Source organism: Macrobrachium nipponense, chromosome 25 (genome assembly GCF_015104395.2).
Source record: "Macrobrachium nipponense isolate FS-2020 chromosome 25, ASM1510439v2, whole genome shotgun sequence".
Lineage (NCBI taxonomy): Eukaryota > Metazoa > Arthropoda > Malacostraca > Decapoda > Palaemonidae > Macrobrachium > Macrobrachium nipponense.
In genome coordinates, this window is record NC_087214.1 from 74,293,577 (window position 1) to 74,314,962 (window position 21,386).

General features: G+C 39.3%; 1 protein-coding gene across 1 annotated transcript in view; it reads left to right on the plus strand.

The window, feature by feature from the left end:
• LOC135199545 (glutamate-gated chloride channel-like) overlaps positions 1-21,386 on the plus strand; it is a 393,487-nt gene that overhangs the window by 63,493 nt on the left and 308,608 nt on the right. The gene's annotated exons all lie outside the window — the stretch shown is intronic.

Below are 21,386 nucleotides of genomic sequence, written 5' to 3' on the forward strand. Positions count from 1 at the left end.
AGGCTGCCATTGTTGCACTTTCCCTATTTCGTGGCCATTTACGGCCCGCCCCAATTTTCCTCGGTGACTTAGGGAACACGAGATTCCAGACAAGTTACATTTTACATGGCTTGTTTGTCGCATATGAAACAGTTCGTGCGTCTGGCACACTCTCGTGTTCTTTCCCCTCCGAGAGAGAGAGAGAGAGAGAGAGAGAGAGAGAGAGAGAGAGAGAGAGATGGGAAAGGGTCTGTGTTACTCCTAATAGATCGAGGGTCTAACTCGCTTGGAATTTATCTAGCTATTTATTTCATTTTTGAGAGAGACCTTACCTTACCTTACAGACCTTACATCTTGTTCGGGTTGCCCCAGGTCCCTCAGTGTGAGGCACCTCTAATGTCTACCAGAGAGTTGCTAGTACATCTTCCGGTATATTTTGCATCTTCCAATCTTGGATGGTCTGGGATGCAGTTTAGATATTTGTCGAGCTTATTCTTAAACACATCTACGCTCACTCCTGATATATTCCTCAGATGAGCTGGCAACGCATTGAATAGACGCTGCATTATCGATGCTGGTGCGTAGTGGATTAATGTCCTGTGTGCTTTCCTTATTTTTCCTGGTATATTTTTGGGCACTATTAATCTACCTCTGCTTGCTCTTTCTGATATTTTTAGTTCCATGATATTTTCTGCTATTCCTTCTATCTGTTTTCCATGCCTGAATTATCATGTAGCGTTCTCTTCTCCTTTCCAGACTATATAATTTTAAGAATTGTAGTCTTTCCCAGTAGTCTAGGTCCTTAACTTCTTCTATTCTAGCTGTAAAGGACCCTTTGTACACTCTCTATTTGTGCTAATATCCTTTTGATAGTGTGGGTACCATATCATATTGCAATATTCAAGTGGACTACGAACATATGTTTTATAAAGCATAATCATGTGTTCAGCTTTTCTTGTTTTGAAGTGCCGTAACAACATTCCCATTTTTGCTTTACATTTTGCCAACAGAGTTGCTATTTGATCATTGCATAACATGTTCCTATTCATCATCACACCAAGGTCTTTAACTGCTTCCTTATTTGTGATGGTCTCATTATTAGGTCCCTTATATGCATATAGCTTTCTTTCTCTGTCTCCATAATTTATTGATTCAATTTATCAGAGTAATACCATCCTATTTACCTCTGCCCAATCATATACTTTGTTAAGGTCTGTTTGGAGAGCGTTCTATCTTCATCACAAGTAATTTCTCTACTTATTCTTGTGTCGTCTGCGCAACTACTCACTACCGAATCCTTAACATTATTGTCTATGTCTTTCAATCATAATAACAACAGTATTGCAGCTAACACCGTACCTTGCGGCACACCGGATATTACCTTGGCTTCATCCGATTTCTCGTCGTTTGCAATAACTATCTGTTTTCTGTTGTTGTAAAAATTCTTTTAACCATCTTCCTACTTTATCCACGATATTGTGTTTTCTAATTTTCTTCGCTAATATATTATGGTCTACTTTATCAAAAGCTTTTGCAAAGTCTAAATAAACCACATCTGTTTCATTTCCGCTTTTCATATTTTTGAATATGTTTTCACGGTGGACTAACATGTTGGGTTTGTGTACTTTTTCCGGGTACGAAACCATGTTGTCCTTTATTAAACAAATTATTTTTTATTAAATGTTTCATAATATTTTTTCTTCATTACCCTTTCATAACACTTTCATTATATGTGATGTTAGACTCACAGGCCTATATTACTTGCCTCTAGTCTTGATCCACTTTTGAAAGTAGGGGTAATATACGCTAATTTGTGCTCATCATATATCTTGCCTGTATCTACACTTTGTCTTAATAATATTGCAAGTGGCTTTGCGCATAGAATGAACTACTTTCTTTAACAAAATAGCAGGAATTCCATCAGGCCCCTGCAGCAGCTCCATTTTTAATTTCATTAATAGCCTGCACAATATCAGCTTCATTACTATCTATGTCAGCTGAAATATTCACTATTTTCATCCCTTACTTCTATATCATTATCTTCATTATCTATCTAGGGGTGAATTCCTCTTATTATCGTTCATGCCAAGTATGTTGCAAATTCCTTTTTTTCGGTTCGTTAATCTCCCTTCAATTCTCAGAGGGCCTATTTCTATTCTTCTTTTATTCATCTTCTTCGCATATGAGTATAATAGTTTGGGGTTTTGCTTGATATTTAATAGGGTTTTTTTCTTCCAAGTCCCGTTTTTCATTTTCTTTGATTGTATAATCTTTTTTTCTGCATTTTCTATCTTACTTTTTAGTTCTATAACTTTCCATGCATTTTTTTCTTTTTGCAAGACCTTTTTTCCCTTTTTTTTTTTTTTTTCCACTTTCTGATTTTCTGGAACAAGATTCTTCTGTCTCTTGGTATGCATGAATGATGTTTTACTTTTCTTCTTCGGTATATATTTTTCCACTATTATCTCCAATATTTTATATATATCTCCGTATTTACCCTTATGTCATCAACTTACGAAAATGTTATCCCAATCTTTGTTTAATTCTTCAGAGAGAGAGAGAGAGAGAGAAAGAGAGAGAGAGAGAGAGAGAGAGAGAGAGAGAGAGAGAGAAAAGATTGTGCAACACCAAACAGAATGTGCGTCTAACTCACTTTGTTTTTCCATCGAGAGAGAGAGAGAGAGAGAGAGAGAGAGAGAGAGAGAGAGAGAGAGTCTCCTAAATTGTTACCGGTAATGGGCCAATCCATCCAAGACCACAAAGAGAGAGAGAGAGAGAGAGAGAGAGAGAGAGAGAGAGGAGAGTAGAGAGAAGGAAACTTAGCAGCAGGTAAAATGGAATAATTTATGGTTCCCCCCCAAAACCCTTCCTATGCCATATATACCTCCTGTGTGGGCCAGATTCCGCTGTCAAAAAACGAGCCGGCAGCTTTGTTATTCTCGGGAGTAAAGTGGATTCATTCTCCGCGTAAATAAATTAATGATTTCTTCTTCTTCTTCTTCTTCTTCTTCTCCTCCGATCGGAGGCAAATGCAGTTCGGGTTCCTGCCTCTCTTTTTTTGTCGTTGTTTGGACGACGAATTCGGTGCTGGTGAGGGAATCAGTTGTGGGATGAAATGACAATTGATTTCTGTTGAAAGTCCAGTTGTGGGATTAGTTAGTTACTGACGGCTGATTGTGGCTACTCAAACAGCCCTCACAACATCTAGGTTGTTGGTCGGTTGTGGGATTCGTTGTACAAGTATGCAGGTGTATGTTTGGTTAATTTTTTTTTAGGAGGATGGGGACGGGATAAAGTTGACGTTTTCATATTTTTAGTGAGGTTAATGTTTGAAAAATATTTTACTAGGTTATTTTTTCATTAAGGTGAATTTGAGTTATTGAGGCCAATTTAGTTTATTTTGTTTATGAAATATCGAATTAGGTCAATTCATAAAAAATGATTTCTAAAGGTTATCAATTCCGTCAATGTCAAATGAGATTTCCATTCGTTGGTCTGTTAAATGAATTTAAAGTTTCCTGGTTATGATGGTAAATTCAATAATGGTTAAAATTAGCTCCAAACCTATTTTGTTAATACTACAAGTTCCTGGTTAGATCATTTGTACAAACCTGTAACAATTTTGCTGTTGACCAATTCAGAAATGTATATTTTCTTCGTGGAAATCATAAATCCTATTAGGAGTACTTGGCTCAACGTCTGTCTCATACCTTCTACTACTATAGTAGATTCACATCACCCGTGCACCTGATGTCTAGGCCAGTCCGTTACGACGCTCCTGATTGGCTGTTGATAAGCCAATCACAGGGCTGGGAACTCTCAGTCTCTCTCTCGAGAGAGAGTTCACATAGGCTGGGTGTTCCACCTCTCCTGAGGGATGCGTCTTTCAAAAGTATCCCTCTGGAGAGGTTGAAGATACATCCCGCCTATGCGAAATCTCTCGAAAGACTGAGGGTTTCTAGCCCTATGATTGACTAATCAACAGCTAATCAGAAGCGTCGTAAGGGACTGGCTTAGACATCAGATACACGTTTGATGTGCATCTACTGTAGCTATCTGATTACTTCCTCACTTTTATCCTTGGCAAATATAAAGTTAGCAAAAGTTTTGCATAAAGCTGCAGATTTTGCGTTAGCATTTTTTTAAGCTTATCTAGAGAGAGAGAGAGAGAGAGAGAGAGAGAGAGAGAGAGAGAGAGAGAGAGTCAGTTTACGAGATGGAGTCGGAATCTGTGAGTCATTTATGAGAATTTTTTAAAATTTTATATTTCCTCCATCTGAAGACAAGTCCTGCATCCCACGAGCAACGTCATGGGAAGTGGATCTCTCTCTCTCTCTCTCTCTCTCTCCAGAAGCAGAATCTTTATCTATCCCCAGACAGCTCTGGAAAGCTGCGAAAGACGAGAGAGAGAGAGAGAGAGAAGAGAGAGAGAGAGAGAGAGAGAGAGAGATTGGTGTCAGACGAGAGCGATTCCTTGGCGCCTGTATTCATGTCCTGTGGTCAGCGATTACTCTAATTCTCGTCTTGCCGTTTCTGCTGGAGACAAGAATGGTTGTGGTCGTAGGGAGCCTGGAGCTTATCTCTCTCTCTCTCTCTCTCTCTCTCTCTCTCTCTCTCTCTCTGCCCTTGCTTGATATTTACGTTTTGTTGTTATGAATTGATTGAATCAAACTCGAGGAAAAAAAAAGCGAATGCACAAAAGCACAAACATGTACAAAATACACACAAACACAGACAGGCGTAGACACATACACAGACATACGTATTTAAACAAACGCGACTATGCTTAAATTAAAGAAATCTCAGTTCAGGGGACAAACATGTGCGAAGTATGCACACATACACAGCAGGTACACAAACATACATGCAGAAGCACAATTTTTGGCACATACACGCACATACACACTCGGAAGCAAACATACACACACATACCCACTGACTCATTCACATCTACGGATATGCAGGCACATGCACGCATGAAAAAAAACAAAAAAGAAACAAACAAACTCGCAAGCAAACATAGAAGTCTGTAGAAAATAGACACTTATTAACATTAAAGGATTATTTTAACATTTCAGAGCGTGATTTTAACATTAACATCATTCAAAGCATGATTTTAACACATTAGAAAATTAATTTTACATGATATTTTTATCCTGTTATTATAAAAATAACAATATCTGTATATACAATACTTTTTAACTATGTTCAAGAATGAATTTAACATGATGTTAAAGCATGACTTTAACTTTATATTAAATCATTATTTTAACATTATATATATGTATATATATAAAGTGAGTAATAATAATAATTATAATAATTAATCATCATCATCATCATCACCATCATCATACATAATAATTATAATAATAATAATAGTAATAATAATTTATTATTATTATTATTATTATTATTATTATTATTATTATTATTATTATTATTATTATTATTATTATTATTATTATTATATCGCGAGTTTCAAAGGTCAATCGGGGAGCTACATACGCTTCCCAGCCCTTGTATTTAAATGTATTAATGGCCTCCGGTTGTTTGTTTATTTATTTATTATTTATTTACCCTCCCAAAATCGCGAGGGGCCTAATGGGATTTCTCTTAATGCTTCCCATTAGCGGTCGAAGCCGGTCGGCCGGAAGAAATAGCTGGAACCACTCGATAAGTGGAGTTTGTGGGAATTTTTTGTATTGAGTTTGTAAAAGTGGGATTTTTTTTTTAATGAATTGAATTTGTTAATGTGGGAATTTTTTTGACTGAATTTGGTTTGTAAATGTGGGAATTATTTATTTTGAGTTTGTAAAAGTGGAAATTATTTTTTAAAAATTGAGTTTGTAAATGGGGGATTTTTTTAAAAATTGAGTTTGTAAATGTGGAATTTTTCACAATGAATTGAGTTTGTAAATTTGGGAATTTCTATGAATTGAGTTTGTAAGTGTGGGATTGTTTTAATTAATTGTGTTTGTAAATGTGGGAATTTTTCATTGAGTTTTTAAATGCCGGAATTGGAATATTTTGTATTGAGTTGTAAATGTGGGAATTTGCTCTAATGATTTGAGTTTGTAAATGTGGGAAGTTTTTGTACTGGATTTATACTGTGGGATTTTGAATTAAATGTGTTTGTAAATACGTGAATTCTGAATTGAGTTTGTAAATGTGGAATTTTTGAAATGAATTGATTTTGTAAATGTGGTAATTTTGTAAAAATTAGGTTTGTAAATGTGGGATTTATTTATGAATTGAGTTTGTAAATGTGGGAATTTTTTTTTGAATTGAGCTACAAGTGTGGGATTTATTTTTTTATGGGTCGAGTTTGTAAATGCGGGATTCTCTTTTAAATGAACTAAGTTTGTAAATGTGGCATTTTTAAAAATGAATTGAGTTTATAAATGTTGTAATTTTTGTAATGAACTGAGTTTGTAAATATGGGATTTTGAATGAATGGAGTTTGTAAATATGGAGTTTAGGGCCTCTCTCTCTCTCTCTCTCTCTCTCTCTCTCTCTCTCTCTCTCTCTCTCTCTCTCTCTCTCTCTAATGAAATTAGCAGTCATTTCATTGTTAGTCAATAGATATTGAATATTCAGCACTGCAGTTTACGCTATGGCTTGAATATTCATAAACACACACACAAACTTCGGCAACCGTTTGTGTCTGTTGAGGAGAATAAGTTTCAACTACGATTGTCTTCGTCGTCCAAGTCAGCCATTGTAAAATCGTCGGCGGAAATAAGTCTTACGAGCGACCAGCCTCCAAATGATCATGTTCACCCCCAAGCTAGCGACCAACTTGCTTATTATTCTGTCCGCAGGCGCACTGTCAGCACGCTGCTTAGTCTCACACCGTGCCTGCGGGTTTCTCTTTTCTTTTTTTTTCTAATAGTTGGCTAGAGCCTTGTGAATGTGTAGATATTTCTTAAGAGTTCTTTTTTACAGTTCGCACAGTCTCGTAAATGTGTAAATATAGTTTCAGAGCCTTTTTTTTTAAATTTTTCCTAGAGTTTTGTAAATATGTAAATATGGAATCCGATTAGCTGTGGAATCACCCAGAGGTAGAGTAGGCCTAGAGGCCTAATTCTCTCGCAGAACCGGTGGCTCGACTGAGAAGTTTTGTAGCGTTTCTCAGTTCTAGGGGAGTAGGCCTATAGACTACTTCGTTGTTATTGTTGTTGTGGCAGTTGCTTTCCTGTTGGGGGGTAGGAAAGGTCTGAAAAAAGCCTACACAGTTCTGAAAAAGGCGTTTCGCGTTGACTTAAAGACACAGGAATTTTAGTATAGGATATTTACGATCTATTTGTTAGAATGAAAATGTAAAAAAGTTAATAATGTGCATGTTTAAATAGCACAGAACAATTATTCCTAATAAAATATAGCGTATTTATTTTATTTTCGTTGGTGAAACGAGGCTCTATTTGACCATAGATTTTAGCATGTTTTAATTTACGTTTAAAAGTCAGGAATATAATGTTTACAACTTACGCATGAGAGGAAAATCTTACATGCGTCCCGAGTAAACTGGAGGTCTGATCACGACTTGTTTTGGTGATTTAGCCTTTGGTCTAAAGATCGCAGAAGGTATTTTTTATATTTTGAAAATGAAATAAAAAATATTTCAATTTTTTCCCACCAGAATTGCAGGTCTTCTGGACTTCACCATTTTCTATTGACTTGTTATTATGTTGCGTTAATGATTATGATTATTATTATTATTATTATTATTATTATTATTATTATTATTATTATTATTATTTTTTTTTTTTTTTTTTTTTTTTTGCTCTATCACAGTCCTCCAATTCGACTAGGTGGTAGTTTATAGTGTGGGGTTCCGGGTTGCATCCTGCCTCCTTAGGAGTCCCATCACTTTTCTTACTATGTGTGCCGTTTCTAGGATCATACTCTTCTGCATGAGTCCTGGAGCTACTTCAGCCTCTAGTTTTTCTAGATTCCTTTTTCTATTATTATTATTATTATTATTATTATTATTATTATTATTATTATTATTATTATTATTATTATTATTAATTTTTATTTTTTTATTATTATTATTATTATTAAGATTCATGCATTCGTCTCCAAGTCGAAAATGAATCGGTATATATACTAGCACATCGTTTGAAGTCTTTCTGATTAAATAGCGAAATATGATTCTATATCATCTCTCCTTATCTCTCCTTTATCTTTATGTCCTTTCATTTCTCCCTCATCTTATTCTTTATCTTCTTCTTCTTCTTTATCTTCTTCTTCTTTATCATCTTCTTCTCTGTTTACTCAAGATAGGGAATCAGACGACGGGCAATCAGTGCACACGACTTCAATATGATTTAAGAGTCCTCTGTGGTACGTTCAATTCAGACTCTCTCTCTCTCTCTCTCTCTCTCTCTCTCTCTCTCTCTCTCTCTCTCTCTCTCTCTCTCAATATTCTGTTTATTCTCGATGACAATCTCTGTCTCTCTGCCTCTCTCATTTTTTCTCTCTAGTATTCTGTTCATTTCTCGACCATAATTCTCTCTCTCTCTCTCTCTCTCTCTCTCTCTCTCTCTCTCTCTCTCTCTCTCTCTCTCTCTGTGCCTTATAAACAGCCTGACAAGGAGTTAGCTTTTTGATATTGTCGTAGGTATATATATATATATATATATATATATATATATATATATATATATATACATACACACACACACACACATATATATATATATATATATATATATATATATATATATATATATATATTATATATATAAACTCTCTCTGTCTCTCTCGGAGTTAGCAGCGTTTTGATAGTGTCCTCAGGGATCAAACGGTGAAGAAGGATCAATGAAGGGTGTGTCCCTCTATGGCTAAATCCACACTCTCTCTCTCTCTCTCTCTCTCTCTCTCTCTCTCTCTCTCTCTCTCTCTCTCTGGCTTCGTCTCTGTCGTCTAGGAAGCGCCTTGTGTTTATATATATAAATATATATCTACTGAAGGCTCCTCTGCAGTGCGTCAACTTATACTTGGGACTTGACTTCGCCACTAAGAGGAGGAGGAGATGGACAACAAAGAGAGAGACAACAAAGATGAGGAGAGGAAGAAGAAGAAGAAGAAGAAGAAGAAGAGAAACATTTCCCTGCTCCTTTTGGTATATTCCTTGAGTCAGAATGCGGTAATCACGTTATCATCACTCTGTTCTCGTATTTCTCGTCCCCCAGTTTCCTGCTTCTTGAAAAAAAAAAAGTCGTGGCGAGCAGTCGTTTGTTGATAAACCCTTTCATTGGAATTGATGAATCCTTTTATTGCGATGATAAATCCTTTCATTTGAATTGATATATAACTCCTTTTATTGGAATTAGTAAATCTTTTTATTGAAATTGATAAATACTTTTATTGTAATTGATAAATCCTTTCTTTTGAGTTGATAAATCCTTTCATTGGAATTGATAAATCCTATTAATGGAATTGATAAATCCTTTTATTGGAATTGATAAATCCTTTTTTATGAATTGATATATAAATCCTTTTATTGGAATGATATATAAATCCTTTTAATGGAATTGGTAAACCCTTTAATTGAAATCATAACGTTTCGATGAACATTGTCATGCTAAAGAGACCAAAACTACTACTGTCTCTAATAATGATTCTACCTCATAGGGGGTCAGTGCCGTCAGTGCACCTCGCGCGGTCCACCGTAGGCATCACTTAAACGTTCCTCGCAGCGTCCATTGACCCCTAGCTGCTACTACCCCTTTCATTCCTTTTACTGTACCTCTGCTGATATTCTGTCTTACTTACAATGATGTGCCTGGAGTAGCAGTCTATTTGGTTTTTCTCGTCTCACGTCTCATCTATTTCCTAAAACAGACCAGTTTTATATTAGTTTATTTTTAGTTGAAGTTTTTTTTATTTCATTTTATCTGATTTATTTAATCCTACTTCGAAATTTTTCGTTTGGCTATTTTTTTTTCCATTTTTACTATGTGTTTTAGTTTTCTATTTACTCATATCTCAAATTTATAAATTAAAGTTTAATTGTGTTTGTAATATGAATTGTATTTGTTCGACACAACTGATAAAAAATGAATATTTACAACACCAACAACAACAACAAACAGCAAACAATAATAATGATAATAATAATAACATTATTAATAATAATAATGTTTGAGCTTCGCTTTTTGTTTAAAAGGAGAGTGTCTCGTTAGAGGGTATAGTTTGCGAATAAACCTTGAGGCTGAATGCTCGACGGAGCCACTCACGCTCCTCAGAGCATTCGCCGGGTGATCTGCACTCGTTCGAACACGTTGTTTCTGACGTCCAAAACAAGTAGATGTTTTCTAAAGCCACGGACTCGAGAATCAAACAGTTGAACCTGCCCGCCAAACCAGTCGCTTCCCGAATGAAGAATTCTTTCCCCAATGTCAGTTATTTTTCAAATATCAGTTTATTTTTCAAATGTCATTGAGTTCTCTCTCCAAAACAAAGGAAAGAGGAAGAAAAAAGGCTTCATGAGCTTTCGAAAATAGCTGCGCAGCGGATGTAACGTGAATTTAATAACGGTGAAAGCTTTAGAGAGAGAGAGAGAGAGAGAGAGAGAGAGAGAGAGAGAGAGAGAGAGAGCTATCAGACTAAAGCATCAAATATTTACGAACGAACACAACTGAGCAATTTCCAAAAGAGGTCACCATGACGAAGGTGGATAAGGTCCTCTCAAATATGGGTCCCTCCTACTGGTTCATTGACGGCTGGCTGTTTTCCAAATTGGTTAGGTTAGTTTAGGATGAACAAGCGACATAGAGTTTGAGGTGGTTTGAGATCCGGGAATAACAATCGTGGAATAATTGATTTACATAAATAATGGTATATTGCGACTGCTAATAGCATTGAATTCGCTCATGGCAGAGAAGGCTAACCTTGGTCCTTATAGCAAATATTCAAACTGAAAAGTGTCGTCGAGCTTCCCTTGTTGAACGAAGCCATCTCTCGAATGGCCTGGTTCACCTGGGTACTGACGTGAGTAAAAAAAGGGTTTGGGTATTGGCCATTTGTATGTGTTGGTGGTCTGTGTGGGAGAGGTCCTTGCTTCTTTTTGATAAACTTTAATCTATAAATGTGACAAGCTGACCTCTGATTAGATGGAGGCAAGTCTATTTATATATATATATATCTATATATATATATATATATATATATATATATATATATATATATATATATATATATATATCTTCACTCGTCGCATTTTGGTGACCCTGTCTAAGAATGCGAGAGGAAAGGTCCTTTTGAGGTTCGTGCCAGGTGAAGATTTGGACAATTGAGTGATAAGGGAAATGAATATGATAATATTAGGGCCACGCTAAAATATGTGTTTGGTGTTAAGCGTTTCCAGGCGTGATTGCTGTGTCACAATAGTTCATGACACCACTTTTCGACTTAGAGAGAGAGAGAGAGAGAGAGAGAGAGAGAGAGAGAGAAGATAAGACATAACATCCCCAATTCCAATATCTCATCTTCCCTTTTAATCGCTTCGACCAAGGAACGACGACAGTTCAAAGTTTGCCCAAACATATCCCACCCATTCCACTTTTTTTTTATTATCCTTTTGCATCCTGGAATGACATCTGGAAGCCATCCTCGTATCTTCATATCCTGGAATGATATCTGGAAGTCATCCTCATCCTAAAATGACAAATGTTAGTTTATTCCTACCATCTATAAGATGAAAGTAAGATATTCTACGTCAGTTCCTGAGGTCACTCTTCCTGTTTTGGAAACGTTGGGTGGTTGTGGTCGTTTGGTGGGGGCCCACACCCCCCCAATCAGCCAACTTTACCAAAAGGGGGGGGGGGGGTGTTGTGTAGGTGTGGGTGGGCGTAGGGAACCGACCAGAAGGCTAACGCCCTCGTCTGTTATCAAGTCAAATGTTAATGTAACTACCAACGGATCTTAAATATCTGACGTAAACGGCTGTTTGCAATAAGACTCAGATTCTTCAGGGTCCTGTGTGAATAACAGCGGCTCACACTGAGGTCCTAGAATCTTTAGGAGTATCCTGCGAAAGGCAACGGGTCCCACTGAGGTCCTAGAGTCCTCTGGAGTCCATAAATAAAGGCAAAGGATCACTTGGAACCTCAAGAACCCACCGTAGAAGCGGTATACTAAGTCCTCTTATCTGTGCTGATGACGTGGGGACCTCCCCAGTGTACACAACTAATCAGACCACTTATTCCTCTGCTGACTCTAGAATCGAATGAACAAACACGCCACCTTTCTTGTCGACAGATCTCCACCTTTTATCTCTGTTTGTCCTCCTCCGACGGTGGAGTGCGACTTCACAGGGCGAGAGGGGGAAAGGGCTTTGTCGTGAAGTGCCGCGCGTCTTGTCACTCCTTCGGAGGCGTTAGAAGTCCTCGGTCAAGGATCCTCCTCTGCTGGCTGAGAAGTAGAGAGGTCGAGACAGAATGGCAAAGGCTAAATGAACACGATAGATTTGGAGAGCCTCAGTGGCGTGATCGGTAAAAGGTCTTGGCCTGCCACCTTGGTGGCAGCGAGTTCGATTCTCGGGCATTCCACTGAGGGGTCAGAGATGTGTATTTCTGGTGATTAGTCGTTCACTCTCGACGTGGTTCGGAAGTCACGTATAAAGCCGTTGGTCCCGTTGCTGAATAACCACTTGTGGTGCCATGCAACGTAAAAACACCATACAAACAAACAAACAAGCAAACGATAAATTTGGAATGAGAGAGAGAGAGAGAGAGAGAGAGAGAGAGAGAGAGAGAGAGAGAGAATGTACCTGTCTTCCGAAAGAGTACGATTAACCCACTACATGAAAGCAATCAATTATGGGAGTGGATTCGGGATTCGGTTGTTTCCCGTACGGATATGGTGTACACCCCTCCGGATATGCCCCGTACAGTATATCCAGACACCCTACAGTTATCCGGACGTCATACGGTATCCAGTCTGACAGACAGACAAGGATTATATATCACCATTTTCCCAAATAGCGCCCCTCCCATTTCCCAAAAGGGGCAGACGTCCTACGCTGCGTCTTCCCTTTCCGTCCGTGCGGACGCCCTTCTGTCCGCAGTGTGTCCCACTGTCCCTCCGTCTGCTGTACGTGTCCACCTTTCGTGCCATAAATCACCGGACGGGATATGCAGTTCGGCTGAACGACCCTCGCAATACGGCAGATGATGGGGGCCCATTATCCCGAATCGCCAGTCATTTGATTGCCTCTTTTGAGGCGCCTTCTGTGAAGGGAATTATATTTCTCTCTCTCTCTCTCTCTCTCTCTCTCTTTCTCTCTCTCTCTCTCACTAAACCGCAAGCACATTCATGCGCGATCATGCTTTTAGCCGCTAATGAGTTGAGATTATCGGTTAAGGATTTTTTTTCGAGCGTTGCATCTCACGACATCTCAGACGAATACGGAGAGACGTAGAAGCGAAATGAGAGAGAATAAAGTGTGTAGAAGGAAGGAAGGAAAGGGGAGAAACCCGAAACCCTGGAGAAGGTGGAAATGAGGATTAAGGAATGAAAAGAGAAGACGTGCATGAGATGACTTCAAGCGGAATGGAGTGGAAGAAGCAAGCATCGCTAAACCTGGAGAAGGACCTTAAAAAATGGCAATGAATTTCCTTTTTTCATTTGCTCCTTTTTATTTGGGCCTTTCTCTCTCCAAGCGACTGGTTCTAGGCTGTCCCATCGGCTGGGAAGATAGGGAGGTCGCCATCTTACCGGAGAAATATGGAGTGGAAGACGAGGCAGAAGCTAGTGATAGTATGGTGTGCCTCTACTTCAGTAGAGGTATTTATGGTGTCATAATACTTAACATACTTTCGGAAATACAATAAAAATCACATCTCTTCGAAAAAAAAAAAAAATACGGAAACAAAGCGACATTTCCCCCTCCATCCATCGCCACCGTAAAAAAATCTTTTAAGCCAAACGAATGACTTGGCCCCATAAGCCTATATTTACCTATGAAACTCCTTACCTGGCTGGCGGATAGGCCTAAGGAAAAACCTTTCTATAGAACCCAGTTATTTATAGATGTCCGTAGGCCTATGTTGATGTATTATTGTTGTCGCCTGAGAGTTAAGTGTTCCCAGTTTTCTTTGGGGTTAGTGACAGACCCGTCAAAAGAACCGGGTTATTTATAGATGTCCGTAGGCCTATGCTGATGTATTATGGTTGTCACCGACGAGTTAAGCATTCCAGGATCTTTGGAGATTGCGACAGAGAGATGGCAATAGAGCAATGAGTCTAACATTGAAGGGAAATGGATAAGGAAGATGAAGGTTACGGTTAAATTCACGATTGGAGGATCGTCTGATTCCTGCCGTCGATGTGCTCCAAGAATCCTGGATTCCTTTAGAGAATTCCATTCCAGGGCTTGGGTCTGGAAGGAAAAATGCTTTTGGCTAGTTTTAACTCTCTCTCTCTCTCTCTCTCTCTCTCTCAAAGGGGTCAGGCCTTAGGCCTACCGTTGTATACAACTAGGCCTATAAATAGTATAATCAGTGGATAGAGATACAAGATGGGTTGATAGGCAGGTGGAGGTTCCGGAAACCAGAGAGAGAGAGAGAGAGAGAGAGAGAGAGAGAGAGAGAGAGAGAGAGAGAGAGTGTAGATTGAATTAGAAGGGGAAATAAAGGATCGGTGGAGCAGTCCTTTAATGGCCTTAATTGGAGACTGGTGTTGCTCTCTCTCTCTCTCTTTCTCTCTCTCTCTCTCTCTCTCTCTCCTGCACAGAGAGAAAAGCTGAAATTTAGACACAAACGAATGAGACGAGAAGTGAAAGAGGAAAATAATAGAGAAAAGTGAAAGAGAAAAAGGGAGAATAAAAAAAGAGACAAAGTGACAGCTATTAAAGAGGCAAGACTTGGCCCCTTGCTAGGGAGACATAATAGTATATATATATTCAGAAACGGCCAAGTCGAGTCAGCATTCTCGATGCTTTTAAATATTCAGTGTCTGACTGTGTGTGTGTGGTGTGTGTGTGTTTTTTTTTTTTTTTTTCGAAAACCCTCCGTGGCCTAATTTGGGAGGTCCCCGTGTATGTTTGTGAATGTTTGTATGTGTATTAACTAATGTCTTCGCGCCGGAATGCCTCGAGGTAGGTAAACAGCTGTAATCTAGACTATCGCCATGTCTACTTGTCCGTCCTGACTTTTCCTGTCCGCCCTCAGATCTTAAGAACTACTGAGGCTAGAGAGCTGCAAATTGGTACGTTGATCACACTACATCCAATCATTTAACATACCAAATTGCAGCCTTCTAGCCTCAGTAGTTTTTATTTTTATTTGAGGTTAAAGTTAGCCATGATTATGCGTCTGGCACCGTCATAGGTGCCAACAACACAGGTCACCACCGGCCCTTGGGTGAAAGTTTCATGGGCCGCGGCTAAGAATGGAACTCACAACAGTCAATTAACTCTCGGGAACATAATCCAATCCTTAGGTCTACCCACCACAGTTGATTAGCTGTCAGGTACCTAACTGACACCTTAGGTCAGTAGAAGTATATAACCGATTTGAATAAAAAGTGCCCGAGGCGTTTCCCTTCCGGGGGATTCATCTCGTGACTCAAATGGGAAGTGACCTTTGCGGAGGGAATGTCTTCTTGGATTTAGGGGAGGTTGGCGAGGACCGGCAGGGCTTTGGAGAGAGAGAGAGAGAGAGAGAGAGAGAGAGGCGGGGAGGAGGTTGATAACTTTTACGTAAGAGAAGGAACAGAATATTCCGAGATAGAAACATAGTGGAAGGGTTTATAGAAAGAGAGAGAGAGAGAGAGAGAGAGAGAGAGAGAGAGAGAGAGAGAGAGAGGGCAGCAACAAGAAGTTTGGACAGATGATCAGCCGTATGGGGGGAGGGGGGTCGTAATTAGGTTTTTTCCCTCTTTGGAGGATTAAACAACCATGGAGTAACCAATTATGACGAACTCCCGTGGTACGGCCCACTTGGGAATGACTCTCTCTCTCTCTCTCTCTCTCTCTCTCTCTCTCTCTCTCTCTCTCTCAAATCATGACACGAAGGAGTGTGACTACGCAATAAATCCCGAACAAAAGGCGGCATTACGGAATTACGCCGGCGGTCTTCCACACAAAGAGAAGTGCGCCGTTTTATAATAAATCAATGTGCGCGCTTGCGCGCCCGAATGTCAGCCTCGACACGATCTAATACTCTTCAGCCGGCCACTGCCCTGTAATTCCCGTCACGTCATCCGGGTTTGTGGGGGTAATCTGTCACTGAGTACCTTATTATGTTGTGTTTAGACATTGAGAGAGAGAGAGAGAGAGAGAGAGAGAGAGAGAGAGAGAGAGAGAGGGGGGGGGGGGGGATTGCATGAAACATTTGGTAAGCATAGGACACTCACATTACCTCTTTCTCTCTTTGTGTCTTCCACAGACTTAAATACACACACACACACACACACACACACAGAATTTAAAAATAAAGATATAATGTGTTTTAGAGAACCTTGTTTCCAAAATTACCCATTGAAAAAGGATAAAATGCCACCTCTGAAAAATGTTCCCCGCCTCAAAAAAATAAATAAATAAAAACTCCAAATACTGTAGTAAAATACTGTAGTACCATCTTCAAACAATGTACCCCTAACAAAAAGGTATCCATTCAAAAAATCACTCCCCCCTCGAAAAAAATTTTTTTTTTGCTCTATAAAAGGTCCTCCTTCAAAAAGTTCCCACTCCAAAAAAGTTTTCTTTTAAAAAAAGTCCCCTCCTCAACTAATGCCTCCCTCCAAAAGATGTCCCCTGCAAGAAATGGGCCCCTCCAAAAAATACCTCCCTCCAAAAATATGCCCCCTCCAAAAAATACCTCCCTCCAAAAAATGCCTCCTTCCAAGAAATGCCCCTCCTAAGAAATGCCTCCCTCCAAAAAAATGCCCCCTCTAAAAAATACCCCTCTAAAACGATGCCTCCACCAAAAAATGCCGTCGTAAAATACACCCTCCAAAAAATGTCTCCCTCCAGAAAATGCCCCCTCCAAATCCTCCCTCCAGAAAATGCCTCACTCTAAAATAGTTCCCCTCCTAAAAAAAAAATTCCTTTAACCTCAACACACACTAGAAATTCCTGCCCCTTTGCCTTAAAACCCATTGAAAAAAAAAGCCCTCTAAAAAAAACCTACGCCCTAAAAATCACGAGAAAAAAAAAAAACATAAACAAACCAGTCTTAAAACCCGAATATCAACGTTAGAGTCCGCCCATCCAATCCTACGAATGACGTCACCTAGTCGATACAGCGGTTAAATATGTTTCATACCCTTGTTTTTTTAGGGTGTTAGGGAGGGAGGTGGCCCAAGTTGCGTGTTTGGGGAACCTACAACGGGTCTGATTAGGTTTTTATCGACCGAGCAGGCATTACGTTCGTTGACTTCAAAGGGCGTAACAGAGTAGTGAAGAATGGACTATATCCTTCTTATGGATTAGATTTTGAGTTTTATATTTTGTTATTTTTTTGTAGTTTTATTTACTTTATTTGCAGGTTTTCTGCTTTTCGGACTCTCTCTCTCTCTCTCTCTCTCTCTCTCTCTCTCTCTCTCTCTCTCTCTCTCTCTCTCTCACTTTGGTACTGAATTATAAAGATAAAACTGATAAGAATACTACTGTGATAGTCTCTCTCTTCTCCTTCTTATCTCTTCATTCCTTCTCTCTTCTTCTCCACTCTCTTCACTTTAATGTACATATTACATGACATTATATAAATTTACACATGGATAGTGCATATGTATATGCACAAACATGAGATAGAGAGACAGGTAGAGAGAGAGAGAGAGAGAGAGAGGGAGAGAGAGATCACTGGTTGAACACGAGTAGTGGTCCAGCCAGCTAAAAAAAAGAAAGAAGAAGAGGAAGAAGAAGAAGAATGAGAAGAAAAAGAAAAAGAAAAGAGTCCAAAGGTATCTTATTCATTCCCCATAACTCTGCCATAAGTCTTCCCCCCTTCGTCTTCGACCCATTGTCATTCCGTAAGGTCGAAAAGGAGGCCACGCATTGCACCCCATTTGACCTCTTTTCGCATCCCCCCTCCTCCCACTACCTCTCTCTCTCTCTCTCTCTCTCTCTCTCGCTCTCTCTCTCTCTCTCTCTCTCTCTCTCAACGAATTGGGCTGTCCTCATGTGTATGGCACTCGAGTCTACTGTATTCAAAGGAATTTTTTTAATCCTATCTTACCATGGGATCTCATCAGCTGATATCCTATCCTTACCGCAGGATCTCTGGTCTCATTGTGATCATTGTGTCTGTTCTGTGTCAATAGAAAAGCTTTTTCACTGAGAGAGAGAGAGAGAGAGAGAGAGAGAGAGAGAGAGAGAGAGAGGGAAACTACAATTTACTCTGTATATAAAGTTGCCGCAACCTCTAATAGCTGGATTCTTTATTGACTTTGAATCATGTATCTGGGTGTTGCTCGGCTGTCCAGGGTCGCAGCTTGGCTGGAGAGAGAGAGAGAGCGAGAGAGAGAGAGAGAGAGAGAGAGAGAGAGAGAGAGAGAGAAGGAAAAGGAAGTAAATTACCGTCAACTGTTATGTAAACAGAGACAGGGATGACCTCGACGAGATTATCTTTGCCACGTCTGGGTGAATCCATTTATAGCAGAGAATATAGTCCTCTCTCTCTCTCTCTCTCTCTCTCTCTCTCTCTCTCTCTCTCTCTCTCCTTTAATAGTTTGTCTTCTCCTTCCGTCCCTTTTCTCGTGGCAAGCTCTCATCTCCATACGTAATGATGTCGTTAGAGGCAAAAAGGGTACGAAAGTGCCTTGAATGGTATAGAAAATGCATACACATTCTCTCTCTCTCTCTCTCTCTCTCTCTCAATACACACACGCATACTCGCTGTAAATACCAGCGCGCACACACACACACACACACACACAAACACATACACATTTTATATATATAATATACGCATAATATACGTGATAATCTTCACATTTCCCACCTTACTCAATTTCATGGCAATACAGTATAACCTTCGACATATTCACCATCCCTAAATGATAAACAAACAAATCGTTCCTATCGCTTTACGAAAGACAGATTCAAGCTACCTGGTACTGCTGCCTGGTACTTGGTTCCTAGTGCCTGGTTTCGTATTTGGTTCCTGGCACCTTTTCTGGTTCCTGTTTCTTGTTGCCTGTTACCTAAGTGCTTAGTACTTGGTATCTGGTTCCTGGTATCTGATTTCTGGTGCATGATACCTGGTTTCGTACCTGGTACTTGGTTTCGGCCTCTGGTATCTGGTTTCGTACCTGGTTCTTGGTGCCCAGTACCTAGTTTCGTACCTGATACCTGATTTCGGGTACATGATAGCTGGTTTCGTACCTGGTACCTGGTTCCTGGTTTCTCGTGCCTGGTAACTGGTAACTGGTTCCTGTTTCATGGCACCCGGTACCTATTTCCTGACGTCCAGAGATAATTAGTGACTCGTGAGCCCAAAAAAATAATAGGTGCTTTTGTCATGCAATTCGCCCTTCCACGAAGCATTAAATATTTCTCTTTGTCATGCCAGGAAAGCAAATTCGCGGGGAGCGGTGGCTTTTGTGTTTGCTTGCGTACGTGGGCGTGTGCATGAGGAAAGAGAGAGAGAGAGAGAGAGAGAGAGAGAGAGAGAGAGAGAGAGAGAGAGAGAGGATGATTTTGGGTCGATGCTTATATTTTGACACCTTAATGGTTTCATCGTAAATTAGAGGGTGTTTTTAAAATTAACCAGTGAAGGGGTGCAGTGGTAGTTGTAGGATTTTGTGGGTGCTGTGGGCGGGTTAGGGGCGTGGGCGCCGACAGGCTCGTTTTGAACCTGGAAAAGAACCAGCCTATTTGTCTCTATCTGGGTATCATCCCAGAAGAGGATTTAGACGGCGAATTGGTCAAGATAAAGAAGAAACAATGAAAGGAATGATTGGTGAAACTTGTGCATTCAAAGTCATGGTTTACTTTATTGGATGGGTGGAGCATGGAACTCGTTTATCTTCCTCTGTGTTTCCATGTTTGTACTCGCCGCGGTAAGACATCGGGGTGGTTGTTTTTCGTCACTAAGTGGAAGTCAAAAAGCTTTTAAGTATTGTCACAAGTGATAAGTGTGTGCTGATTTGTTATGATGAGAGGGTTTATTGTATATATATTGTATATATACGTACAGGGTTTTATTTTGCATGTGTTATGATATATATATATATATATTATATATATATATATATGTATATATATTTGTATATATATATGTATATATATTGTATATATATATATAGATGTATATATATTTGTATATATATGTTATAAATATATATCGTTACTAAATACATGCCCGGACCACTGAAACCAGCAAGCGAATAGACCTATCTCTTCAGTTGCAGTTATTTGGAAATCCCAATTCTGAACACACACACACACACACACAAACACAAACCCACACCCAAACGCATCTTTATGTGACCCAAGGAGACCAGACATTGATCGAATAACTCTGTGTATATATATGTAAGTTTACGGCCGAATGATCGAGTGAGGTCCGATTGAGTTACGTGAATCATATTACCACGCCCCCTCCCCCCGGGCCACGCCCCCTCCCCCAACCCCGGCCACCGCCCAGCCCGCGAGAGTATTTGATCTTCTAAAAAAGGGGGTCGAAATGGAACCCTTTTGGATCCGATTTTATTGGCAGGTCAGAGTAAAGAATATTCGGGTGATGTCTGTTGTAGGGAATTCGATGTGTGGTCGCCTTTTCATCTGTTCGGGATTGCTTGCCGCTTTTGTTAGCTGGTGATTAAGTGGTAAAATGACTTTTATAAAGGTTATTGAGACTTATTTCAACTCTCTCTCTCTCTCTCTCTCTCTCTCTCTCTCTCTTATGATGAAGGAAGATCAAATATTATGGAAAAGTTGGATTTTTTAATGTCAGAATTTCTGGAAATGAAGAAAAGAACAACATACCAGAACAGGAAAGAGACATGGGAAAATCCTTATTACTACCAATATTAAATGAAGGAGATAACACGCAAACCATCATAGTGATGAATGCGCAGGGTTTAGTTACGTGTAACTCAAAAAGAAAAATAGAGTACTTAGAAGAACTAACCCAAATTGAAAAGAAAATAGATATAATGAATATAAGTGAAACCTGGTATTCCCAAGAGACTGGGAATGATGATCAAATAAAAGGGTTCCAAACTTATAGATCAGATAGAAAAATAGGAATCAAGGGGGAACCGCAATATATGGGAGAGACAAAAAACAAGGAAAAATATATGAGAAATATAGTAACTCAGAATGTGAACTAATAGCGGTAGAATTTGAATCTGAAAAATTAATGAACATAGTAATATATAGACCCCCTAATACTAAAGACTTTGACACAATAATAGAAAAATTGGATGATATATGTTGAATTTAGAAA